General features: G+C 42.1%; 1 protein-coding gene across 19 annotated transcripts in view; it reads right to left on the reverse strand.

Moving 5' to 3' along the window:
* NRXN3 (neurexin 3) overlaps positions 1-27,800 on the reverse strand; it is a 1,384,038-nt gene that overhangs the window by 339,445 nt on the left and 1,016,793 nt on the right. The window lies entirely within an intron of this gene.

Genomic DNA, 27,800 nt, shown 5'->3' on the forward strand with positions numbered 1-27,800 from the left:
CTCAAGTAGCAGAAGTCGATGTGGTGGATCTAAAGATTCCAATATGAGTACATCCATGCAGTAAATAAAGTATGACCCCACAGCGTGTCGTACAGTCTAGGTAAGCTGACGTGGGCTTGCACTGCAAAGCTGAAAATAGGAGCATTGAAGTTCCCGTTAGGGCTGAAGCATGAGTTTTGAGACCTTTGCCAGGTTTCAGAGACCAGGCTCCTGCCCAAGCAGGAAATATCTGAGTTCTTCACATTAACTAACTCACTTTCATTGTGAGATGAGAGGGTTTTAATGTGCCTATTTTTCAGGCTGGGAACTGATGCAAAGAGAGATTAAAGTCAAAATTATCCATCAATTTTGGGTGACCAATTCAAGACACCTTAAATGCGATTTTCAGAGTAATTAGTATTACATAGCGCTATATATTCAAAAGATAGTTGCCATTGTCTTCAGTTGCCGTCTGTGAGTACTCGGCATTTCTGAAAATCATCTGAGGTCTCAAGTCAGTCACTCAGAAACCAAGGAACTCACAATTAGTGAAAACCTGTGAAAAATTTGATTTATATGACTTGACTGGCATCCTTAAAACTGTCATTTTCTGGGTACTTGAATTCTCAGCCTTAGTCTTGTTCTTTAATATAGAGAAAGAGACAAAAAGATAGATATGTGGTATCAATAGATGGTGACTTTCTGTCGATATGAAATAGCATTTCACCACGATCTTGACTTAGAAATGATGCTGTTGTTACATGACATTCTGCCAATACATGAGGATAGCAAATCATCATGCTGAGAAAACAGTAGTGCTAATAATTTACCAGCATTACGCATCTGTTCCCAAAATCCCTGAAAATCTTTGTAAGAGATTTTATATCGCCAGGTGATGACATTTCATCTACATGTGAGAATTAGGCTAGTACATTTCAACATCGCTTTGTGCCATTTTGTCAGCCATAAAACTACTGCATTGTGCTCGAGTCAATGAATTATGGCAATGGTTCAATAAGCATAACACTTCATGATTTTGAATCAATAACAACTCTGCTGTGTGACGGCACTGCATCAATTAGAACATTGAATCAGCATACAATGATACTGCAAGGCAATCTTGCATGATTTCAATGATGTTGAGCCATGATGTTGCATAAATACACAATTATGCTTTACCAGGGCAGCATGTCTATGCACAGCAGTGCTGTGACTTGCTGCCCATAACTGCATCATGCACCAAACCAACATGGTGCAATTGACACTAAGACACCTCAAAATTGATAAATCCTTCTACAGTACAAAGGTAGATGAGTGCCATCTCTAACCTAAGTTGACAAAATTTTGCTACCCACAGCAGAAGTACTCTTTAGAGGTTCACCCAAGATTGCCCTTCCACATTTTCTATCTGTCTTTCAAGTTGCACAGAGAGAAGGTACTTAGTTCTGAAACACTTTTTGTTTTATCTGCTCAGCCATTTGACTGTATATGATTGACCTCATCGCAACCCATGGAGAGTAACAAGATTCAAAAGCAAACCAGTGTGACAGGGAAATGGCCCAATTATGCTGAGCCTTGCTTTTCTCCTGGCAAAACAGATGCAGTGTAGCACGTCAAGAAAGAAAGGGAAGCAAGAAACTAGAGAGTGCTATTGGAGGAGGAGGAGAATGAAAGGATGACAATTATCTTAATCAGCTTCCAAGAGGTGGCAATAATGTTTCCTATAATTGCAGAGCAAGGTAGAAAAGTCAATAATTTTGGCTGGCCTTTGTTTCTGAATGGAACCTGCATTAGCTTTTCATCCTCTGTGCTAGTGAAGCATTCATCATTCACCATTAAGCAATACTTGGGTCAACTGGTTCTGGCCCCACTCAACCTAGGTGGATGCTAGGACCACAAATTACTGGCAGTTTATGTCAGTTTGTTGGGGAGATTTTCTTAACTGCTGATTGTATTTTTATTTATGTTAATTATTATTATTCTTTAGTCTTACCCTGGCTGTGTTCTAACCTTAGAACTGGGCTCATTTTATGTCCCCATGGGATGCATTTATGCCCCCCCCCCACCCCCGGAGTCTGATTTATTAACCTGAAGTTCAGAAATGAACACAAAGTTTTCTCTCTGGCCTACAGCTGAGTACAACCCGAACACTCTGATCAGATCAATCTTTCTGGCAATAAAAGGGTACTCCCAGCCTACATGGAGCAATTCTCTGCTCTCAGGGTTTTCTCTGAGGGAGCCTCTCTCATTTCCTGCAATCATCTAAACTGTTCCCCTTTTACTGCAGCCACTTTCTGTTCTGTATAGAAAGTTCCCTGATTTCTCAGCCTTGTTCTGAAATCACTGTTGGCTTGGCCCAGGCCCTCCAGCCCAAAGACATGACAACCTCTTATGGAGGGGGAAGAACCACTCTGTGATGTTTCCCCTCCTGCAGGGCTGTAGATCTTAGTGTAAGACCAAAAGGAACACACTCTGTGGAAGTTTGGGGTGAAGTGAGAGTGAGGCAGCAGCTGTTCTACACAACATGCTCTTTAACCCCACAAACATTTAAATGGGGAGTTAATAATGCTTCAAACAGCCTTAGCTTCTGCTGGGTTCCCTCCGTGACTGGTCACCCTGAGGAGGCAGCCAATCGAAGCGTGACTTCAGAAGGAGGCTGCAAGCCTCTTTGATCTTGCATCAGAGAAGACACCTCTCTGACTTGTGGGGATAATCCTTGGAGTTTGATACCCAAGTAGAAAAAAAAAATCAATCAATCAAGTGACCTGGTTTGGAGGGCACATTTTTCTTACAGATGCCATCTTGTCACAAGCAGTAGTCACTTGTGCCTTCTGGCCTTGCTTCCTCACTGCTGAGCAATGGCAGGGGAACCCCCACATGAGCAGATGCCTAGTGTTGTCTGGTGGTGAGCATCAACCAAACAGCTTCCTCCCTTGCTCTGGCAGCTGCTTTTCCTCCCTCTGCTGATGGCTGCCTGCAGCATCAGCCAAATGTGCCCATGGAAGTTGCACTCATGCTTGTAAAGGAAAGCCTGAAAATGTCACCTGCAGACTTTTCAAATGAAAGCAGGCTGGTTGTGCCAGGCTGTGCACTGCACATTGCACTAGGAAGCACCCAAGCAGCAGGGAGGGCATCTGCACATCAGACATCACAGAACAACACTCAATGGCACTCAACAGTGCCCTGTATTAAAACCCTGCACAGTGTGGGGCTCCTCCTGGCGTGGAGGGGAGGCTGTGTAATCTTTCAATATCCATGGGAGTTAAAGGGACTTAGCACCTTGCAGGAAGTATTCAGCCAACTGTTCAACAGCAGCCCATAAAATATAGGCGCGTGTTCAGAAAAGGAGGGTGAGAGTGTTCTAACTAAAATTTGACCTTAAGCCCCCAATCCATGCAATTTAGATGACAAAATACACAGTTCACCACTCTGCTGCTCACTCTCAGATTCCTGTTCCATCAACCCAACAAGCAGGCTCTGAGCAGTCTGCAAGCCTGGAGGTTAAGCCTCAGCCCTTTTCTGAGAAGCAGGAATACCCAGCAGAAGAGCAAAAAAGCTGAGTGAGCAGCTGCCAGGAAAGGGAAGATCAGAGTTCTGTGTGATGCTCCTACTGCCTCAGGGTTGACAAGGCATCTTCATTAAAAGGATTGTTTATAACAAAACTGTTCCACCTCTTCCACACTCAACACTACCTTCTTTCGTAAAGTCCTTCTCTACTAGCCCTCTCTCTCTCTGACACACACACATACACACACACACACACGCACACAATGGCACTGGAGACAGACAGGTCCGAAAACCTGGTGTACGCTGGTGAATATACAATTAAATTAACAAAATGGGTCACTATAAAAGGGGTTTCCCAAACAAACTTTTCTGACATTTTAGTGACTCATTGAACATGGTCATCTCCTGAAATCTTTTTGACAAAATCCATCGACTTGCATATGCAAACTGTTACATGGACGAAAATAGTTATAGGACCACAAAGAAGAGTCATGATAAATGGGAAAAATGAATTGAGTGGAACTGTCTGTTGGAATCCAGGGGTCTGTACCCAGCATGGAGATTTTATATACCAGTCTTATTTATCATAGCCAGATTAGTTAGGTAGGCCAAACTATGGTTAAATTTTAATAGGATAATAGTCTTACATATTTCCAGATAAACACTAGATTAAGATGGCATTAACATGAAGAGGACGTATCAGTAATTTAAAGTAAAATGTAACATAAGGATGTTCCTCAAACCAAGCATTATAAAGCAAGGAAATTCCAAGTTAAGGTTAAATTTAAAAGATGATTTAACTTAATAAAGCATGTTAAGATGTGGAAATGCACAGTTATGGCAACCAAACAACCTTAATTCTACCCTGTAATCACACTATTCAGTAACCACATTATTAGAATTAAGATTTTAACATTTGTGATCTCACATTAAACTAAACTGAATAAGGACACTGATTTTTTTTATTTCGCCCTCCTTATGCTGCAACTGATTCCTCCATAACAAGTGAATGGTATAAACATGATGTGGGGAGAGGAATTATTTAGAAGAGAAAGGATGATAAATTACACAGATGAGGTATAACTGAGCAAAGGAAATTTTAGCTGAAGAACAGAAGCAACTTGCTGATAAACCCTATTAACTGGTGAAGAAGTCTCCCAAAGGAAAGGGTGGGAGCCCCATTACTTGCGACTTTTAAAAGTAGGCTCTTAGAGAACCCCTCCTTCCAAAAAATGCAGCATTAGCACCAATCCCACCCTGATATCAAGGTAGAGTGAATGAGGCCTATAGGTCTTTTTATCACCTGAAAGACAGCACCTCTAGCAGTGTGGTGAATAACATGAACCTGGAAATGTAAGAGCCTGTATGTCATTATTAAATCCCTGGACACTTTTCACATTAATTGAGGTTTTTGTCCCAGTGTCTAGGCTAAATTCTATTTACTTTCTAGTAACTTAATTTCCTATGTAATGTCAGCTGGATACGGTATTCTCCATTTTCAGTCCTAAACTGTTGTGAGGTGTTTCTGTGAGCTGTTAGATGTAGTCACATTCCTCCCTGAAGGTGGCTGAAAAAAACCAAGCCTGTTCAACCACAACAGATTTGAGAGTACCAAACGGACACTGCTCTTTAATATTAAATTTCTGAGTATTTCCCTCCATTCTTACTCCTCTTTTGCCCCTCAGTGATTTACAATGCAACCTTAGACATTCAATATCAGGGTTCATGCTACCAGAGTTTGGGAGCTTTATTTGCAGCACACAAGCACATCTGGCCCTATCCTCTGCTGAGACCTTCCCAAACCCCAGGCACAAAGGCAGAATCATAATCAATGCAAATTATCACATATTTTATAGGAGGTGAACAGTCAGCACAATATGCCCACATACTTCCAGAGTTGTATCCTATCTGTTTCTCTGTATAGCACAAACTTGTTTTGAACCCAATCTCACATTCAGCTTCTATTTTGCTGTCTTTCGTAGTTTGTTCCACATGTTAATTACCATTTTAAAAAAATAAGTTTCCTTTCATCTCCCTGAAGACCCAGTCTTTTTCAAAATAATGACTTATATTTTCTTGGAAGAGCTTTTTGTGACGTATAGATCTGTACTGACATTGCCTCCAATGGGTCACACTTATTTTTAGTTGAGAACTTTTCCTGAAAATCCCAGTGTGCAAACCTTCTTGTCCTAATATGAATGACCGGTAGCCTTCTGACTTTGGCACTCTACCATGATTCTGTATCTCATGCCACTGAGCTGACTTCTGCCACTTTCCCACCAATTGAAGAAATTCCTCTGGTATTCAAAATGTTCATGTAATAACTGCCTTTGTTTTCCTTCCTTTGATCTTCCAATACTTTGTTGTGAACAAATGTCATCCTTCACTCAAGCATGAGACTAGCTCTTCAAAGAATTCAAATAAGATGGCATCAGAAGATCGTCCAAATTTTGCAGCACACCCATCTTGGTACTGTTTGGATGGGGTTGTTTATATCTAGGGCCCTACAAAATTCATGGTCAATTTTACAGTCATAAGATTTTAAATATCATAAATGTCATGGTTTCAGATATTTAAATACGAAATTTAATGGTGGTGTAACCAGAAAGGTCCCAATCCAAAAGGGGAACAGGGTAGTGGGAAGGAGTGGGGATTCTTTCAAAGCTACTATGTGGGGCAGGTCATGGTATTACCTTGCTTACTTCTGTGCTGTTGCTGGTGACATAACTGACATCAGAGCTGGAAGGCCGGAGGGCAGTGGCTGCTGGAGGGGTGACTCACTGTAAAGGCAGCAGCTGCACAGATGCACGTGTGGCATGGTGTAGCACGTCTTCACTTTTGGGGGCAGGGTCAGCCTTATAGGAGGATGATGTAGGTAACTGCCCAGGGTGATACGAAGGAGGGAAGAGCTCTGTGGTCACCACACACACACAAGCATCAGGGTGATGGGTCCATAGCCAGGGGAGGGGCAGGGCTGGAGTCACTCTGGCTGAGGACTCCTACCATATGCTGGACTTCAGCTGCTGATCCTCGCCAGGATGGTTAGAGATGGGACTTTCCCTTCCTGTGCAAGGGCCATTCACAGAGTCAGGTCAACCCACCTCCAGGAATTTCTGCAGCTGATGGCTGGGTAGTGCCAACACCAGCAGCATTGCAGAAATAAGGGTGTCAAGGTAGGGTATTGCCACCTTCACTTCTGCACTGCTGCTGGGTATAGTGTCACCTTCAGAGCTGGACAGGCAGCCACTCTCCAGATGCTCTCCTCTGATGGTAGTGCAGAAGTTAAGGTGGCAATACTGTAACCCCTGACCCTGTAACAGTTTTGCAGCTCTACCACAACTCCCTTTTCAGTTGGGACTACCAGTCTGAGTAATGCTGATCTTCCCCACGAAAGCTGTGTAGTACAGAGTAAAAACATGCAAAAGAGCAGATTTCAAGGTCCATGATGTTTTTAGTGGCTATGAATTTGGTAGGGCCCTATTTATATTAGATAGAAAGAAACCTGACAATGAAAGACCTGTAAGGGATGCCACTGAAGCACCATCAATGCACACCGTCAGAAAGACACTGAGATCAGGAAAGAGCACAGAGGTTCATGGGCCACTGATGGTAATTAAAACACTTTTAGGAGGGTTATGGAATTTCTATTGCTATGGTGAAGCATCTATTTCTCTTCAAAAAGTGACACTTCCTGACAGCCATGGATTCTTTTAGGGTTTCCAGAGGCCACTGGACTGGTAAATCCATGCCAGAAAAATAAGCATCTGTGACTCAAAGTACATGCTCTCTGCAGATGAGATCTTTCAAGTATAAAGGTTCTACTTCCACATGGTCACTTTTCTGATATGTCTCACTGGCTTGTCTGTGCCATATCTACATTTTTGTTTACCTTTATGTCTATACAGATTTAAACAATGTCAACACTGCATAAATAATGAATATAGGATTGATAAACCAGGACAAGGTAGACAGAATTTGCAAAAGAAAAAAGAACCCAGGAAGTTTGAGTAGCAAAATTTTCAGGTATTTGCAAGAGACAAGGCCATCTCTTGGGCATTCACTTGAGACATGTTTACCCTTGTCCCCACCTCATATTAGCTTAATAAATGCTCTCATTAACATATTTTGAGCCAAATTCAGCCATGACAGAAGCCCAGTCAGCTCCCTTGGTTTCAGTAGCATTGTACCCAGTTAGGAAAGGGCTCATAATTTTCCCTTTATTTCTGAACCTTACCTACACATCCACACAAGCACAAAGAGACAGCGATGTGAGGGTACAGGCTCTCCATCCACCCCTTACATGTAACATTGTCTGACAGTCCCAAATACCGATTTGGTTTTTGGGATAATTTTACACCTATGAATAGAGGATCTATTCTCCCCATTCACTCTTCTCTCATTCATTCACCACTGGGGACAGGCTAATGAGTATTCATTAATGAAGAGAGTCCACAGTGACAGACACAATCATAGAACACAAAATGATGGTACCACTAGAAAGGGCAGCCTTCAAGAACTCCGTATCACTTCCTCGTCCTGTCCCAAAGCTGCCACGTTTCAGGAATCTGTGACCCATTCCCATAGTCAGAAAACTGTAAAATTTTAATCCAACTCTACTACAATAAAAACACACATTAGCATCATTAAAAATGAATGATTTACTAAAAAGCACTGAACAACAGTCATCAACTGAGATGCTGGTATCGACTAGTTCAAATGCATTCTTCTGACCCGGAGCTGCACAGGTGATGCAAATGACCTCAGTCTGCTAGCCATTTTCTGTATCATTAGTTCCCTAACAGGAGCAACACAGCTCATTTGCTGGTGGTGAACAGATGCCTTAAGAATAGGAGCCCAAGCATTTCAGTGCAGAAACTCCATCACGTCTCTAAGAAAACACTAAACTCTTTTTCCCCCACACAGCTAAGGAACAATCAACCACAATCACCCTGCTGACTATGACTGGTCCTTGATGCAATCCTTACTAGTATCCCTACACTTTAATTTCTCTCTTGGTGCATATTGTAGAATATAAGCCATGGACCAAATTCATTACCTGCATAAGTCCATTGGCACTAATAATTACGTAAGGGATTAATAAACGGTACCTCTGTAGAAAACAACACCAACCCTACCAATATTTTGGTTTATTAAAATGCTCTGAAATCAGAATTCATGGCTCGAACTGGATATAAAGTTTTATCTACAGTAGCTATAATTAGTTCTTCTCTCTTCCCTCCTGCTTGATATGGGGGGGGGGGGTGCAGGGAGTGGAGAATGATTACATTGGAAGTCCTGATAACATATACATGATGAAACTGGGAAAAGAGTTCATGCTTCCATTCTTCTGCCTTCTTCAAATGCAAAAGGTTCAGTCTCTCTGCTTCCATGGATTTATTTTATATTCTCCTGGAAATGACTTTTCTTTGGCAACAGCCTTGTAACCTATATTTCCCATTAAAGAAATGAAAGTGAGGGATTGGTAAAAAAAGGCTTCTGTGGGTCAGTAGGGTGGGGGAGACAAGGGAAGGTGGAAGTGTTGGAAAGACAAGTGGCCATGCACGTTCCAGACAAAACCTCGAGCTATCTTGTCTCAAGACTGACAGCAGCAAGAGCACTGCCCTACTGCCCCCTCAGAGTGAAGGCTGCTTCATATGCCCTATATAACTGATGGTCCCTCGGTGTGCCTGTTCATATTATAAGTGACATCTCTCCAATTATATTGCATAGCCCAGACACAGCAGTTTGTTCTTACAGCCAGAAAGGCCCATTAATAACCATCCTGGGGAGCACGGTGGCTCTTGAGAGACAATCCTGTCATGTGACTCTCGCTCAGATTCCAAATTTCTGCAATCACAGCCAAGATGCCATCTAATGTGTCAAAATTTGTATTGTTTCCTTGCCGTCCACAATATGAAACCAGAAAACAACCCCACTTCCAACCCATCCTTATCAGTTAATAACACTCACTGCCACTGAAGGCTAGAGAAATATGAGCACGCAGGGAGAAAAGATATATGTTTAGACAGACCCGAGGCTGCAACAGATGTCCAAATATAGGAGGGAAACTCAAAGCTTTTGATTGAGAATCTGTCCTTTCAACCTGCTGCCCTGCCAGAATATCATTGCACAACATCACCCATGCTGTTCAAAGATGCTCACAGATCTCCCAAGCACTCCAGGGCATTGTGGGGGCGGCACCAGGGGGAGGAGGAAGGACCATCTCTCCCAAAGCGTCAGATAACATAATACTCAAGTTCACAATTTAACAGAAAAACTAAATGGTTCCTCAAAATTTTACTCTTGAACAGATTCCTGGATTTGCATTTTATATCATTTTATACAGTTTGCAAGATCACGTTTAAAGCAAATATTTGCAGTTCAAACACCCAGGCCCTGGCCTGCTAGTGCAGGAGATCTGAAACAGACTAATGGAAGGAGAGATGATTGTTGTATGACTAAGGCACAGAGCTGCAGGGTAGCAGACCTGGTTTCAGAACTCCCAGCTCTGGCAGCGGCACGCTGTACCTGACACTGGATATGTCACTTAGGGCTGGAGTGTGGCATTAAATCGCTCTCTTTCCTTGTGATGGAGTAAATTCTTCTGCTGTAGGTGGGAGCTTTAGGCATCAAAATGTTAGCAGAACTAGTGTGTCACCCCTTAATAGGCTGGTGAAGGGGAAATGGCAGAAGCTTTGCCCAGCAGTGGGTCCCTGGGCTCCCACAATATTAAGAGCAGGTTTACACAATAGGATTAACTAGACTTAAGTTACATAGTTCCAGCTATGCAAATAATATGGCTGGAACTGATATAACTTTGGTTGACTTACTACTGGGTTTACACCATGCTGGGTTGATGGGACACATCACAAGTGAGTGATCTGCAGTCAATTTAGCAGACTGGACTCGCTAAATCAACCCTCAAAGGATCAATCACCACAGTGTAGGTCTCCCATTAGTGGAGAGAAGACAAAAACCTCCTATTTAGTCCAGCCTCTGTCCTCCCTTGTGCTCCTACATAAGCACCAGCACAGCATGGCCTATAGCCTTTCCATAACTTACTTTCCTAATCAATACAATGGGGATAATAATATTGACTTACTGCACCGGCAATTCTACAATAATAAATGTTAGTGCACAGCTCTAGCAATCCTAAAATACGACTCGTAAGGGTTTGCAGGCCCAGAACTCATGGGTATCTCTATATCAAGAAGACCGTCCATGTGTGCAGTGGAGGAAATATAATTTTGATGAGGCAAAGTCTTTCGATCATGAGCTCATAGTAAGATTATTGCGAACAATGATTTAAAAGTCCATATCCTAGTTTTAAGAAAAACACTAGTCACTGTAATGGGCAGGACTCAAGAATACTGCAATCCTTTTGTCAGTCAGTCTCTTCAGCAGCCAATGGAGCAATGGGAGGGGCAGCAGTCCTGCCTTCTACTCAAGGTCCCTGCCCACAGATCTTTCAGTGACAACCACTTACTGCCCTTCTTCACTCCCCTCTACTGCTTGCTTTCTCTGGCCCACTTCTCTGTAGCTCCAGCACCTTCTCTGCGCCTATATCATGGCTTCAGTCTGGCAATTATCTGTCTGGAGCTCTGTCTTTTGCTTCCCTGAATCTGCCCAACACTGCTCTGTCCAAGGTGCTGTTCTTCAGGAAGTCAGTCCTCCTCCCATGCCTTCCAAGGGAAGACTCAGCTCCTCTCTGCTATGCAGCCTTTCTTATAGGACACAGTCTGGCCCTGATCATCTGCCTTGATTGGCTCTCTACAAGCCCTCCTTTGATTGGTTGTGTTCTGTACAGCTTTGCTTGTGTGCCTTTTACCTCCTTTCTCCCTTTGTGGAGCAGCACCCCTCTCTCACCTCAGTCACATAGTTCAGATACTTGTTACACTTATTTATTTCTCTGCAGATACCCAAACACATTGAGACCATATTTTAGATACTCTCTGCCATCATTCACTCTTCAAAACCTGTAACCATTTACAATAACTGTCCTGGAATACTATGTGTAATTCACTGTCCCCCGGGTAAAGTAAACTCTTGGGGGGAAACGCATAACAGAGAGACATTATAACTGAGAAAACACATATGCACAGAAAGGACAGCAAAGTGACACAGTGCTAGGACTTGAGGATAGAATATATGGGGAGCAACTGAGCGGATTAAATTTATAAACTGTAGAAAAGAGAAAATACAAGGCTGACAGTGTCATACTATATAAATACCTTCAAAATAACACTATAAATGCAGGAAGATTATTTAGGAGATTTAGAAGCTCTAGCCTGAATGCAAGGGAAGCTAAGTTTAGCCTAGATAAGAAGGGAACATCTTTTGTGTCAGGACAGCAGCGGCCAAATCATGCCTCATTGGCCAAATGAAGCTCTTTTACAGTTGAAGTGCAGCTCACAGAACCCCTGAGCACCTCGTTCTCCACTTACCAGACCTGGAGGGAACTTGGGACCTCTGCCTTGCAGTGGGGTGGTGAGGCTGGGGCTTCTGTCCAGTGATAGGGTTGCCAGGTGTCTGACTTTTGATCGTAAAAAGTCTAGTCAGAAGGTATTGCTGACTGGACACCAAAAGTCCACTTACTGAAGTAACTGCAACTAGCCTCTACCATTGGGTAATGGGAAGAGCAGCTACTGGTGGAGAAGGAGGAATCCTTAAAGTGCTTCAAAAAACAGCTGGCATCCAGTCTTATTGTCTGTGACAGCCAATCCCACCTTCTCAGCCTATCAGGGAGAAGCTCTCTCTTGCCCCTCACTCCAGAAACAGATACCAACATCACCACCATAATGTGCCCCCATGATGGAGGCAGGCAGGCTCTGCATTAGCTCCTCCCACCTCTGCTGGTGGCAGCTGAGTCTGAGGGTGGGGGAGTAAGTACAGGCAGGCCAGTAGAGCTTGGTTTTGAAAACCTCAAAGTTGGCAACAGGCAATAGGCAAAGTTGGCAGAAGTCCAGCAGGGAGGAAGGTCTCACAGCTTCAGAGCACAGCTGCCAGGGCTAGAGGCTTCAGCAGAAGGGCTGAGACCCTGACTCCTGGCAGGTACCCACCCCCCAGGCGAGAAGCCCTGAGCCCCAGCATACTCTCCCCACCTCTTGAACTTCTGAAGATAGTCATATGCAAGTTGGAGAGTTTACCTTCGCCACAGAGGCAGTGCACTAGAATCCCGTAAGGTTGTAGCCCCAGGCCACCGCAGCTGCATTCTATATTCAATGTGCTAACTCGCTCAGATCCAGCAATGATGCACCTCCTCAAGATGGAATTTACACCTCCAACATGAGGTGCAGATACTTACATGTTAGAGAGTCTAAATCAACAAGATGTGCCCTCAGCTAGGGGCTGACAGACTCACTTTCCAGTGGCTTAAACAGGTTCTGAGGAATTCAGTATATATGGCAGACTTGGGCCCATAAAGTGTGGCCTGCAGAATCCATGTGGTCAGCCTGCATGTTTAAATGGCCTAATCACTCTTCCCACAATTCCACTTGCTTCAATATGCAAAAGTGTGTCCTGAAGGAGGAACTTTTCTTCACATCACCCCCAGGTGTCTAACTTGAAAAGGGCCAAAAAAGAGGTGTTAAACTCAAGCTAACATTTTTTTTCTCCTGTCTCAACCACTGATGAGCACATTTATAAATAAGCAGCCAAGGCCCTACCTCAGAGACCCCGCAGATGGTGTTAGGAAGAGTCACAAAGCTACGTCCCTATGCTCCGATTTGAAAACCTGCCCCTGGATGTCACTTTCGAGTTTTGAAGGAGTTTTCTCAACCATTTTCTAATATAATCACCTTTCCTTGAAAATGTGGTCCCAAGGTTCTGAACTACCATCAAGAAATACAGTTTGGGACAAAATGAGGAAGATCCTTCATAGCAGTTTTGAGGAAACAAATGTATCTGATGTCGTCCACTTCTGACCCAGAGTTCTCAATGGACAGATTGACACAGCCCTAGCTGTTATTAGATTAGTTATCAGTAAGTTCACTTCCTCCAAGTCACAGAAACAGAAATTTAGGGCTGTAAAGGCTCTCAAGAGGCCTTCTAATTCAGCCCCTTATATTGAAGCAGTATTGAGTATATTTGGACCGTCCCTGACAATGGTTTGTCTAACTGGTTCTTAAAAACCTGCAAGGATAGGGACACCACAACCTCCTTCAATAACCAGTCCTTACTTATAAAGATCAATAGTTTTTGCGAATACCTAACCTAAATCCCCACTGTTGCAGATTAAGTAATTTATTTCCTACCCTAACATTGGTGTACATAGAGAATAATTAATACTCAGCATCTTTATAACAATCTTTTATATATTTAAAATCTTATGTCCACCTCACCCCATTCAGTCTTCTCTGGAGTTGACTAAACACTGAATACAATAGGACTATTACCTCCCATATTTTACATATGACATAATACATTAACTTTCTTTACAACTGCAACACATTGACTCATAATCCGTTTGCGATCCACTATAATCCCCAGATCCTTTTCAGCAGCACTACAGCCTAACCAGTTATTCACCATTTTGTGCTGTGCACTTAATTTTTCCTACCTAGGTGTAGTACTCTGCACTTGTCTTTATTGAGTTTTAGCTTTTTACTTTTACATCAGCTCTCTAATTTGCCAAGGTCCTTTTCAATTCTAATCTTGTCTTCCAAATTGCTTGGTGAGATCTCCTGTCTTAGCATCATCACCAAATTTTATAGGCGTTCTACGTACCCCATCACTGTACCTCTGTCTGAATTGGTGTTCTGTGCATGCTTTTCACCTGACTACACAGAAAGTCCTTTAGGACAGACACCTAGTCGATATGTGTGTTCTCAGTATAGATTTACATTTCTGTAAATAGATGATATTATACTGGAACTTAAGAAGGATGTGCAGACACAGATGCATTGTCCAAACTAGACCTGGGCCCACAGGACAATCCAGAAAACAAACAGTCCATATTCTATGGGAAATTCAGATCTGGATCTAAATTTTAGGGCCTTGGTCCCATCACCAGTCAGGATGTCTTACCACAAGCAACACGTGGCTCTCTAAAGCTACAGTCAATGATAATGGTGCTCACCAATTCTTCAAGGCTCAATCTCTCTGAGCCAAGGTGTTTGGTAAGATCCAATGAGCTAAATATGTGAGCGCAGTCACACGTGATATGGTCTCAAAAATAAAAGACCACTCACAAACAGAGGAAGTTTGAATTGGCATGAAATTAATTTCTTAACTATATCTAATGCTTTTTTTTTCACCTCAGGTTCAAGACTCTGGATTCCTAGAATCACTAGCTGACAAGAGTAAAGAGTAAGCTAATACCAGACTTGTCAGTTGAATTTGTGCTTAAATGAGTGACACACCTTGTCATCAGGTAGAGGTGAGAGAGATTCTGGAATGATGCTTTATCCTCACCCACATAGAAGTTATGCTCTCTCACTAGGTTGCAAGTTGCTTAAATAAAACATCTGGAATGTGGAGGTTGAAAAAGATGTTCCAAGATTTCTGAAGGGAAATTTACAATACAGACGCTTTATTTCCACTGGGTTTCAGAGTTAATATATGTAGGTTTTTTCCTTCATTTATTATAACACAGAAATGGAAGGGGAAAAACCTGCATCACCTGTTTAACATAAAAGCCTTTTCAACTCAGCAGGATGCTTTCAGTTCAATTATGTTTTATGTAGTGCGAGGTTAACTAAAGGGAGAAGCTTATTAGCACAAATACCACCACCTCAGGATGTGATCCCAACAGATCTCACAACCTAGCAAGTTTGGGGCCTGTCAGTATCTGAACGAAAGCTCTGAAAATAATACACAGCAAAATAAGAAATGGTGTAGACACAGCACTGCTGAGAGCCACCACAGGCCCTAGGGCAAGGTGGGAGGGGCTAATGGTGGAAGGGGCACAGCCTACAACATTTGACCCTCAGCGCCACTGGGACCATGGTTCTGGGTCCCCAACCTCTCTCCTTCCAAGCCACACACAGCCAGAGCTGCACTGCTCCAGTAATTAAAAGGGGCCCAGAGCTGTAGCCACCACTGCTGCTACTTTGACAGCAGCAGCGACTGGAGCTCAGGGCCCCTTCAAAAAGGGCCAGGCCTGGGGGCAACTACCCTTTGCCCCCTCACTCACTCCCACAGGCAGGCCTCCACGGACATCACCATTCTCTAATTTATACTGTCCTTACCTCTGAGTTATTATTCAGCAATTTCCCAGGATGAAGAAAGAAAGCATTTTGCCAAGGATGTTGATGAAAGGTGTAACCTGGTTATTTGAGCACCGGAATAATTATCAGGAAACTCAAGGTCCAATACTGGCTCTCTCTGTGTCCTTGGACCCCTGTTCCTCAGTTTCACCATACGTATAAAAAAGTTTCATCCTGCGCTTCCTGTATGTGCTGTGATGATTAATTATCTAATATTTTAAAGTAGCATATTTTTATATTTCATAATTTACATTTATTTGGGGGCCTGTCTCTTTGTCAATGAGAAAAAAATCAGAGCTCTTGCACACTTGGGTCATTGAAGATTTCATGGGTACTTTTGCAAGTGTACATGTGTGAGAATCCTACCCAAATTCCAGTTGAGGAAACTAACTGCACAAACTGCCTTTTTAAAATTCCCCTCTGTAATTTCAACTGGGTATAGAAATAACAACATGTATTGTACAATATTTGAACATTTTGGACCTTTTAACATTTTAAAATTTGTTCATTCCTTGCCTGAAACTCTTTGCAATATTTCTATGTTGCTAAAAAGCTGCAGAGTTGCACTATGGAGACATCCAATTTCACTGGCATTGATCTAGAGTAAACAAAGTGTTTTGAGAACATTTGAGATGAAAGGCATCCTATAAATATGATATTGCTATTATTTTTTCTTGACCAAACCTATTTTTCCCTCTTAGTTTTAACATTATGTTCCTGTTTAAAATACTTGTACTGGTTACTTACAGAGCCAATCAATTTCACTGTAGCCTGATACTGTAAAACAACAGTACAAAGACAGTCACATCAGACATCAAGCCCAGGTAAATTAAACTGACAATTCCCCTACTTTAATTTCCTCTGTGTGGTGGCCTCCATTTGAGTAACCAATGATTTACTGTTGCACCCCACTGTCCTGCATTAGCAGCAGAGCTGTGAATTTGATTTTTTGGATACTGCAATACAGAAGGAGGTAGAAATATAAGAAATGAGAAGATACATGCAGCTTTAATTCACTGTTAATTTGTGCGGTGTGTTTGTGAGTGAAAGAGAGAATTTTGAGATTACCACAGTTACTGGTTGGTATGCGTTTCTTGTAAAGAGGCAAAATAAAGATAAATGTGAGTCTCACGTTTCAAACTGTAGGAGTGAATTTGTCTCACTCATTGCATAATTAGACAGGTGCTTTATAGAATCTACCTCATTTGTGAGGTGTGGTTTGGGGGTTTGGTTTTTTTCCCCTTCCTCTTTAGAAGTAGGGGCTGTCCTTGGCAGAGGCAGAATACCAATCTAGACAGCATTTTCGGAACCAGCACTGCAAATTTTGTTCCCTACATTAAACAATGAATTGACTAGAGCTGCTACTTTTCTTTGAAAATGGTGCTGAAAAACTCTCTCTCTCTTCACTAGTTCACAAGAATAAGAGGCTTGTTTAACTATCAGTGCTTTAAGGGCACATTTCACAGAATTACCCATGGTACTTAGCATTAATACTTCATTTCTTCCCCCCTCATTTTTCTCTCCCACCATCCAGCTACTTTCCCCTGGGGACCTGAAGTCCCAGCCTTGCTCCCAGACACGTGACTCCAATCGGGCAAGCTGCTGGCTCAACCACAATGTTGCCATTGACTCCAACAAAGCTGAATAGTAACAGAGAGGTAGCCGTGTTAGTCTGTACTCCAGCAAAACAAAGCAGAAGAACTGTAGCACTTTAAAGACTAACGAAATGATTTAGTTGGTGATGAGCTTTCATGGGACAGACCTACTTTTTCAAACAAAGCTATGATTGAGCAGAGAGGCCCCACAGGAGCAGAGACGGAATTAAAGAAAGTCTATGGACCCAACTATACCACAGCCCATATCAAGTTTGGAGTGGGAATAACATGAGCAAACCTTGTCCAGTACAAGGCACACTGGTGAGAAGCAAGACAGAGCTCTGCCTCTCTGTGAGAGGAGCTTTGCTGGTGGTCAAACAGGCCCGATGGCCAGGGCGGCCACCGGGAGAGAAGCTTTTAGTGTGACCGATTCTCAAAGGACTTATGCTCAAGGAACTGTTAGAAGACTGGGAATGATCCTGTACTGAGTTGATTCCTTTTTGCTTGAGAACATGTGAGGGCTAAGCCTCCCAGCCCCCACTTCTCCCAAAAGAGAGTTAAAGCTGTAGGAGCACAGAGTGGACCCAGGGGCGGAGACTTCCTCTTAGGCCCTCAGCAAGCCCTGCAGCTATATCAGGATGCTCAAAAGGTCCACAAAGGGGTGCTACTTCAGTCATGTTATTATAAAAGTGCTATGGTTTCTTCAGCTGTCTATCAAGGTAGTATTCACTAGCTTCAGCAGTAGTGGTGTCAGTATCTGAGGATACGATGCTGTTCAGTGGGTGGTTAATGAATTCCCATATTATTGCTCTGAGCTTCTATGATGGCCAAATGCAGCCAGGGATCTAAAAATCCATCATATTTAGCTACAGGGAGTCAATGAGTTATTTCTTGCACTGCTGCACTGAGCTATACACCTGGTGTAACCACTGGCAACAAAGCAGGGATAGTGGCTCAGAGGGTCAATGAGAAAATGTGATGAGGCATAATGCCAAGTGATGCTAGATATAAACAGCACACTGGTGCTGCAAGCATCTTCATCTTAAACTTCAAAGCTTTAGCATTCATCTCTTACTCTTTTAGTACCAAGATTTAATATCATTATCTTGCTATGCAAAAAGCTGATAGATAAAAATAGATGAACTATTTCTATGGTGAACTGGTTCAGAGAAATTAAAAGCTGATGTTTATTCTCCAAACTCAAAAAACTTTGGTTCAAAGAAGCTGGATCAACTCTTTCTTTACAAGTTACTTTTTCTTTTCCTGTCCTTTCACCTTTTCCCAATGAGCAGATGCACAAGGAGTGTTCAAACATTGCAGCTGTTTAACACTCATCCAATATCATCCTGTGTATCTCAGTGACCACCATTCTCCATGTGCGTCAATCCTGGCTCTGCTGTTCAGAGACAGAGGCCTTCTTATGTCCCCTAGAAACAAACTTCAGCCCTTTAGACATGAGATTTTAGTTGTAGTGTCCCTCACATTTGATAACAAGCCTTGCAGATAAAGGGGAAGTGGTGGACACTGTATACTTGTATCTTAGTAAAGCATTTGATACAGTCTTACATGACCTTCTTATTTGGAAATTAGAGAAATGCAACCTACATGGTGCTACTTACTGGTGGGTGTATAATTGTAACTGGTTGGGTAACTGTTCACAGAAAGCAGTCATTAAAGGTTCACAGTCATGCTGGAAGGGAAGAACAAGTGGGGTTCTACAGGGGTCAGTTTTGGGGCCAGTTTTGTTCAATATTTTCATCAATGGTTTAGATAACAGCATAGAGAGTATACTTATCAAGTCTCAAGATGATACCAAGCTGGGAGGGATTGCAAGTGCTCTGGAGGACAAGGGCAGAAATCAAACTTATCTGGATCAAATGAAGGATGAAGTTCAATAAGAACAAATTAAAAGTATTCAACTTAGGGAGGAACAATCAGTTTCACAGGTACAAAATGGGAAGTGACTATCTACTCTGTGCTCTGCCATACTCTAGTTATGCCTCAGTTGTAGTACTGTGTCCAGTTCTGCATATCACAGTTTGGGAAAGATAAGAAATTGGAGCGATCCAGAGAAGAGCAACTAAAAAGGTTAAAGGTCTAGAAAATGACTTATGAGAGACAATTGTAATAACTGGGTTTAATTCGTCTGGATCAGAGAAGTCAGAGAAGACAGAATAGCAGCTTTCAAAAAAGTGTGTTACAAAGAGATAAGAGAAAAATTTTTCTCCTTAGCCTCTGATGGTTGGACAAGAAGCACTGGACTTAAACTGAAGCAAGGGGGATTTAGGTAGGACATTGGAAAAAAATTGCCAACTGTCTAGGTGGTTCAATACTGTAATAAATTGCCCACAGTCGTCTCCATCATTGGAGATATTTAAGAACAGGTTGGATAAATATCTAATGGGGTGCCTGGTCCTGCTGTGAGGGCAGGAGACTGGACTTGATGACCTCTTGAAGCCCCTTCCAGTTCTGGTATTCTATAATTAAATGATACCCTGTCCACATTCAAGCTGAGAAGAAGGTGAAGTACTATCTCCATTTTACAGACAGGTTTGGAATGCATCTGTTTTCTGTGGTTTATCTAGTCCAATATAGACTTCTGGATTCAGGGAGGATTGTTGTTTTATTGACAGATTATAACATACTGTAGTGCCCACTGGGCCTAATTTATATCTTGTATAATACAACTGACTTTAATGGAGTTACTACAATGATGAATCTGGCCCAATGAGTTAAAGGAGCAATAAAGAAGCCAAGTGTATTGTACATGCAGTAACAATGTGGAGAAATTCAGCCTGACAGAATGCACCACACAATGTGACTTTGAGCAACAGTAAAAGGATTATGGCTTCCTGATTGAATGCCTGATATGCTTTTGGATAGAAAATCACTCTCCTCGAATGACCTAATAAGGGAAGTGAGAAAAACATTACCTTCGCTAGTGTGTGCTGGCTGGAGTCCTCTTCTTTGGATACTAACAGTGGTACTTAGTTTCTGAAACAGTAACTGACTTTGTCAGCCATCTCCTCCTTTCTTCTGGATGCCAACGTCCCATATATATGCCACAAATAGAGGGAAACCAACTCAAATTCAGCAAAAAGTCTGGGTCAAAATTGGTGTAACTCACACCATCTTCCTCACTTCTCAGAATGTAAGTTACAACCACTCAGTTTCCTTTCAACTCACACCTACTAATACATAATCCTCACTCCTCCTTACATATCTTCTATCAGGGACAACTTATATAATAAAAACCTCCATGTGAGTCAGTGGACCAAAATTTGTTCTCAGTGAAACTGGCATTAATTCAGAAAAGCTCCATAATCAATGGAGCTACTTTGGATTGACACCAGAATAAATGAAATTAAGATTCACTTCAATGAAGTTATCTGGATTTACATTAAATATAACTGAAACCAGAATCTTATGTCAAATTTGACTATAAGGCTACACCTACACCTGAACCTGGGAGTAATCCCCAGCTCGCATGGACATACTCTCATGGCTAGCTCTCATCAAGATAGTAACTAGAAATAGTAGTGTGGGGTTAACAAAGCAGGAGCTGTGCCACACCTAAATACACCTGAGCCCTGTGCATAATGTACTATACTCAACTAGCCTGCACCTCCACTCACTGCTGCTCACACTATCATGGTTACCCTTGTATTTCTAGCGTACTCTGGAAGTTAGCTCAAGTGGTGTTTGTGCAAGCTGGGAATCACATATCCAGCTCACAGTGTAGACAAAGTTGCAGGGTGGGGCATGAAAGGGAATCAAACATGATTAAATATACACACGAGGCTCCTAGGGAAATGAAGAGCTGCAGAAAAAGCAACTAACAATAGGGTTTCAGCAGAAGTAAATCATGACCACCTTTGCATTCTCTGAATTTGGCCCACTTTATGCAAGACATGGTTCAACACTAAAAATAAGTGAATGCAGAGCTCTGGGACAAAACCATGGCTGATGCAAAAATGAAGAAAGCCAAAGTGCTTCGCGCCTGACTTTGCACAAACTAGCTGTATGTAAGTGTAAAATGTGAATTACTTGCATCACTATGATGAAGACAGCATGTTCCTAAGATACCACCTCTGCACAGATCTCACCAAACTTCTACTTCTTCACTTCCTCTCTTCAGCAATCCTTCCTTCATCCCCAATTCTCATATCTTTGATGAGATTGCATGTCTAAGCTGGAAGCCACCCAGAGTGTCCCCGGCAGGCTCTCTAAACACAAGTGACTAATGAGCTGTTAAAGCTCCTAAGCCCACAAAACCCAAACGAGACTTTGACACTTAGAACAAGCTATGTTAGAGAAATTGTTTTCCAAACACTAATGTCCTGAAAATAGAAGAAAACCAAACCTAACCCAACAGACGCACTTCAGCCCTATACTCTCCGTCTTCCCCCTCGCCCCACTTATCTATGTCACCTCTAAGCCAGAGAAGATTGCCTTTTTCTCACATTTCTCTTGGTTAGTTCTTCAGATCCAACATAATTCCAGGACAAATCCTGCAGTCTGCAGCTATGATTGGATAATGAGTGGCACTCCCACCTCTCAATTCCCATTGGATTGACCCCATTCAGGCAGTGTTGCTTTTGAAGTCATTAGAAGTTTATCCAGAAGATCAGGCCTAGAGTTTTCCTTCTCCAAACCTATTCCAGGCCTACCCAGGAAGTCAGAGGTGGGCTAATCTAACCACCTTATAAACAGGATGAGGAGAAACAAGAGGCGAGCTGATGGTTTACAACAAACATTGCAATGGAAGAGAAGTATAAAACATCAGTTCACAGGGTGAGTGGTGTATCTCCAAGGATATCTACCATAGACCACAACTGTCCGATTCCTCCTCTATTCACTCTCTGTGAGCCATTCTGCATTATGTAAATTAGGAAATGATAGCTGTGGCAGACTAAGGTGAATGAATGAACATGTAGAAACATTTCACCATAACTCAAGCCTGAAATCTCCTAGTAACAGTTACAAGGGATTCCTCACTACTCTAAGGCCATGGCTACACTAGACCCCGCCTTCCAGAAGGGGCATGCTAATAAGCCACTTCAGCAGATGCTAATGAGGTGCTGCCGTGAATATGCAGTGCCTCATCAGCATAATGGCAGCCATGCATGTTTTGAAAGGGCCGCTTTCAAAATGCATACTACCCCTGTAGACAGGGGTCTTTTGAAAGGACCCCCCTCCCCGGACTTCAAAAGCCCCTTCTTCCCAAAACCAAGTAGTATAAACACCTCATGCTTTATACACCACTTGGAGCCACCTGATACATGGACTGGTAGCTTACATTTTACTGAAATCAGGCAAAAAAGGATTACTGAGATTATAAATTCTAGTCATAGCAAACAGATGCCTTGACACACAAGTCTCTGAAGTGTCTAAAAGTCTCCTAATGAAAAAATAATAATCCAAGCAGATTCACTGCAAATTACACACAGATACGATTAATTGGATAATTTTAATACACACCCCTCCAATTTACTGAAAGTAACACGAGATAATAGCTGCCCTGCAGCTGCTTTCTGTTGCCTTCCATGGGTGAAAGAGCAAAAGATTCCATAAAGTGTCTACTAGCACAATTAAGTAGGAGTCACCTTGTCATCTGTTATCCACAGCTCTCACTGTCTTAGTTGCCCTGAGACTAAATGTGGTGTCTGCAACTCTCCAAGAAATGGTTGCTTTCAACTCGTTACCACCAACAGCCAGAAATCTGAGACAGTCTGGTAGAATAAGAGTAGCTAACTGACCGCTTTTGAACACAAAATTGAGGTGACCCATAGCAGTGTTTCTCAAAAGTTGCCAGCATGGATGCATGTGGCCACTGGGGTGTGGGGGAATGGGTTCCTGAGATCGGGAAAGCCTCTGGAGCACAGCTGGAGGAAGAGGCAAAGCAAATGTACTTCCCTGCAGTGCCCAAGAGCTGCAGGGGACAGCTTCAGTATGGTTGTCAACCCTCCAGGATTGGCCTGCAATTTCCCAGAATCAGCCTCAGTCTCCTGGTGACTACTGAAAGCAATCCTGAGTTTCTAAATAAGATATTTAAAAAAAATGATATTACATCATTCTGGGGGAAAATATCTCCTGGAATAGTTTCAGTCAGAACTGGCAACCCTAGGTTTCAGCCCCCACCCCTGATTCAGATGGAGGCTGATGAGATGGGCTTCTGCCACGCCCCAGCTTCAACCACTGGCAGGGGTCAGCAAAAAAAATAGCAAGAAGAGCCATTTTTTCCAATTCAGTGGAGAGATCAATAATTCTAGAGCCACAATGCACATGAATACAAAACAGTCCTTAATAAATGTCAAAGCATACTTTTTGTAACCCTTCTATTAAGAACAGTGCACACAATTTGCAATTTACTGCAGGACATTCACAAACTTTTTACATATCCTATTTCCTTACACTTTATATCTGTGCTTGGACCATGTCTTCTGGATATTCACTCCTGAACCTTCGCTCTTTCTCTCTCTCTCTGGAGGATGCTAGGGGGAGTTATCCAACATTTTGAGATTACATGTCGTTTGCTATTTAGACATGAGGTGTTCATTTTGGGGCTTTCAGAAGTTCACTGTTTATCAAAAATAAATTAGGTGGTTTTTTTTTTGTTTGTTTGTTTATTTTAAATAAATGTGCTACTATAGCATCAGGAGCCACAAAGAACTTCTTAAAGAGCAGCATGAGGCTCCAGACCCACAGGTTGCACAATCCTGACCATGGGGATCTGATGGTAGGCTGCATGCTTCAGGCCTCCCCACTCCAAATTCAGCTGGTGGCTCTGGGCTTCAGTCCCAGTGGGTGGCAAGGCTCTAGGTTTGAGCTCTGCCTTCTCCCTACATCCAGGCATGGGGCTCAGCTCTAGGCTTCAGTCCAGCATGGCTGGGCTTCAGCAGGGCTGGCCTTACCAGATGCCATGGAAGTGGTGCAAGCCTGGTCTATGAGGCTGCAAAAGAGAGCTTGAGGCATTAGGGAGGAGGGGATGCAGGTGGATCTGCAGGGGCAATGGCAAGCCTTGGGGAATAATGGAGGGTTAGTAGAGTTAGCAGGAACTGGGGGATCCATAGGGAATTGGGAGTCAGAAGCACCAAAACACCATTGTACATTAATTATATTATTGAATTGGCAAAATAAAAACCTACATAAAATCAACTACAATAATCTGAACATGTACATGTGCTTATTACTTTTTAATTAATTATTTTAGGAAAATTTGTTAGAATGGCTACCACTAAGAGTTGAAAGCTGCACTCTGAGTCCACCAAAGTTTTGTTGCAAGACCGGATCTACAGCATCTAAGGACAGTGAAATGAAGATGCAGAACTCTCCCAATGACCAGCCACAGCTTGGGGATTTTGAAATACTTTGTTGTTGAAAAACAGTCAAATAATTCTTTACCAAAATTATAAAAAAGAAATGTTATCATTATCATTATAAACAACCTCTCCACTTACCACCTCCTTGTTAACTGTTCTTTCTTCCTCTTGCATTCCACTTCTCCATCTAAAATTCTTTTCTCTAGTGATTTGCTCCCCCTTCCCTTGCTTTTATCATCCACTCAATCTCTTTACTTTAGCTCTCCACCTCCGTCATTATCTCTTCCCACCTTTATCTTTTACTCTTCCATTTTTATACCTGCTTGGTCCTCTCTATGTCTCTCTCCCTGGCTTAAATCTCCTGCAATCAGGAAGCATGTGAGTCCTGCTTATCCTCTGAAAGGAGGTAATGGCAGACTTTGGGATGGTGAGTGGGTATCACTGTGTCTGATAGGTGTTATCAAATACAAGGGAGTTGTAAGTGCCACAGTAATTTTTTCAGCAAATTGGAAAATTCAGGGAGGGCGGAAGCCATTTGTGATGCCACCTCATCAGTATTTCTTGTTGCAAATGGCAAACCCCCATTTTAGATGGCAATTTTTCTCCAACAGGACCCAAATCTGCTGTTAACTCATTGTTATGACTGTGACTAATTTACGTAAGAAATGGTGACTCATCAACCTGTGATGACACAAAATATAGTTATGTATTCCCTGAGCCTTAGTAATATTTCAACCCTTCAACTCTATTTTTGTTTGTGTCCCCACTGGCATGAGTCCCTCTCAGACTGGGTTCCCCATTTGGGCCTTTAAAGGGTCAGAGGGACATATCAGTAGATAGGGTACATGGAAGAGAACAGCAGGTGCCTCCTAGCCTTCTTTAAACGGCTTGTATCAATGCTCCTACAGGTTGAACCTATGTTGTCTGGCACCCTTGAGACCTGTCCAGTGCTGAATGAGAGAATTTGCCAGATGATGGGAGGTCAATATCATCTAGCAGCATTACCAACAGTTTCACTGCTTGCTGGGCTCTTAGAAGACATTTAGAGGTAAATTAGAGCTAAGTAACAGCACAGAACATGGACAGTCAGGACTGGTAGCTGTAAACAAACTTTATGGGACCAGAGGAAACTAAGCCACACCCATGATATGTGGTCATCTTGCTAACTAAAACCATGCCAGTTTAAGGATGTTACAGAACAAGATTGCTCCTGACTAGAGAGGTTCAACTTGTTCTCTGTAATGAGGAAAACATGAGAAATATCAAAGCTGTCCTAGCCCTGCATTTGCTGCTTGTGCGAATCCTAAGGCACCCACAAGGGCCCTAACTACACAGAAACAATGCCTGTGCCATTTTTATTGTTAACATCAATCACAGTTAATAACTTCAGCTATACACAACCAAAGTGTCCAAAACTAGCCAAAAGGTCCCAGTCCTCTCAGAGATCAGAGCAATCAAAACACATTTAGAGTATAAAGTACAACCTTCAAATATTACTAGCAAAAGAGGGGGAAAACAGTTTGGAAAAATACTTTGGAACTAAACAACTTTTACTAATGAACTGTGTTATCTGACAAAGATATTTTCTGCTTTGCTTCAATACCCCCACAATAATTCTGTCCTGGTATAAAATGACACATGTAAACATTCAAGCAGATTAATTGATTGTTCTTGACATAATTAAAAGGTGGCAAAAGTAAAGTAGAAATCACAAGTGTCCTCATAATTTTATCTAGAAACATCAATATAGCCAGACTGATCACAAAGAAATACCACATTGAGCACATTTCTTTACCAACATTAGCATCTACTGAAATGGAAGCAGACAGCTGCACTGGGTTTCAAATTTAAGCTGCCAGGATTTTGTTTCTTCAATCATGAGTGAATGTCATAGTAATAAGTTGCCAGAACTTTGTTCTGTGTTTAAAGAACCTAGTACAATGGAGTCCTGGTCCACAGCCAGCCTCCTAAGTGGTATAATAATTTAAAAAAAAATAAATAATAATAATAATCTCTCTAGTGTCAATAGACCATAGAGGACAGCAAAGAACATATCTTATCATTGTGGCCTGATATCACATAGCACATGATTTATCTAGAAATGGCTGAATTTTAGATTGGAGACTTTAGCCCCGAAATTTTTACCAGACAAAAGAAAATACTCATAAGAGACTACATTGGTGTTAATATTACACTCATTCCCCTTTTAAATGTTTTAGCTATTTATATACACCATTAGATTGCCCAATCTGGTTTGCTTTCTCAACCAGTAATCCTAAAGTAAACAGAAATCCAAAGTTATCACTGAACATCTCTTTTTACTTTTATCCAATTATGTTCTCATTGTACATTGGGCATTTTGTCTAAAGTGTTTCTTATATTCATTTCACACTCACTGAATGGCTAGGGTTAAGGTGATCCATGTTCCCTTGAACAGTGGTCCACAATCATTTTTACTAGCACAGTATTGGTGAGTAGCACTTTACATTCCAACCCCTGCCTCAGGGCAACCCTATAAACTACTGAATGCCTCCCATGAGAAAATGAACATCCTCAACTTCCTTTATAGCCAATGGCAATTTAAGATGCTCAGTACTTTGTAATGTTGATCCCTTTAAGCTAGGCTGTAGTAAACCTCCTGTTCAGCTCTCCCTCTAAACTGCCATCAAGCTTGAATGGTTTCAAATCCCATTCTCAGTGTTACAACCAAATCGTTGTTGTGGGTTACAGCAAAAATACTGAAGAAGAGGTGGTGGACATAGACTGGTGCTTCCAAATTTCTTAGTCTGAAAACTTATTACATGAAAAATCCAGAAAGCTCCTATTTAGTCTACCCTGTCATTTTGCTCCCAAGACTCCAATTTCTCCCTCATCCACCATCATCTCAAAGTTTTCCAGTGATTGGCTTCTAGTTCTAACAGCTCTATCAGAAGTTGGGCCTATATCCTTCCCAGTCACATTATTAAAATTTCTTTTGGCTACAGAAATCACATTTTTATCCCAAATCAGATTCAGTGAGCTAGGTCCTCAGCAAGTATGGGACAGCCTTGCTCTCTAGATGTGGACGGAATTACGCTCATTGACACCTGCTGAGAATCTGGCCTAGCATTTAATTTTCTTCTGTTGCTACCCAGTGAAAACAATATATTTTCTTTCTAATACATAATGAGACAAGGGGATGAGGTAAAGAA

Source organism: Carettochelys insculpta, chromosome 6, assembly GCF_033958435.1.
Source record: "Carettochelys insculpta isolate YL-2023 chromosome 6, ASM3395843v1, whole genome shotgun sequence".
Taxonomy (NCBI): domain Eukaryota; kingdom Metazoa; phylum Chordata; order Testudines; family Carettochelyidae; genus Carettochelys; species Carettochelys insculpta.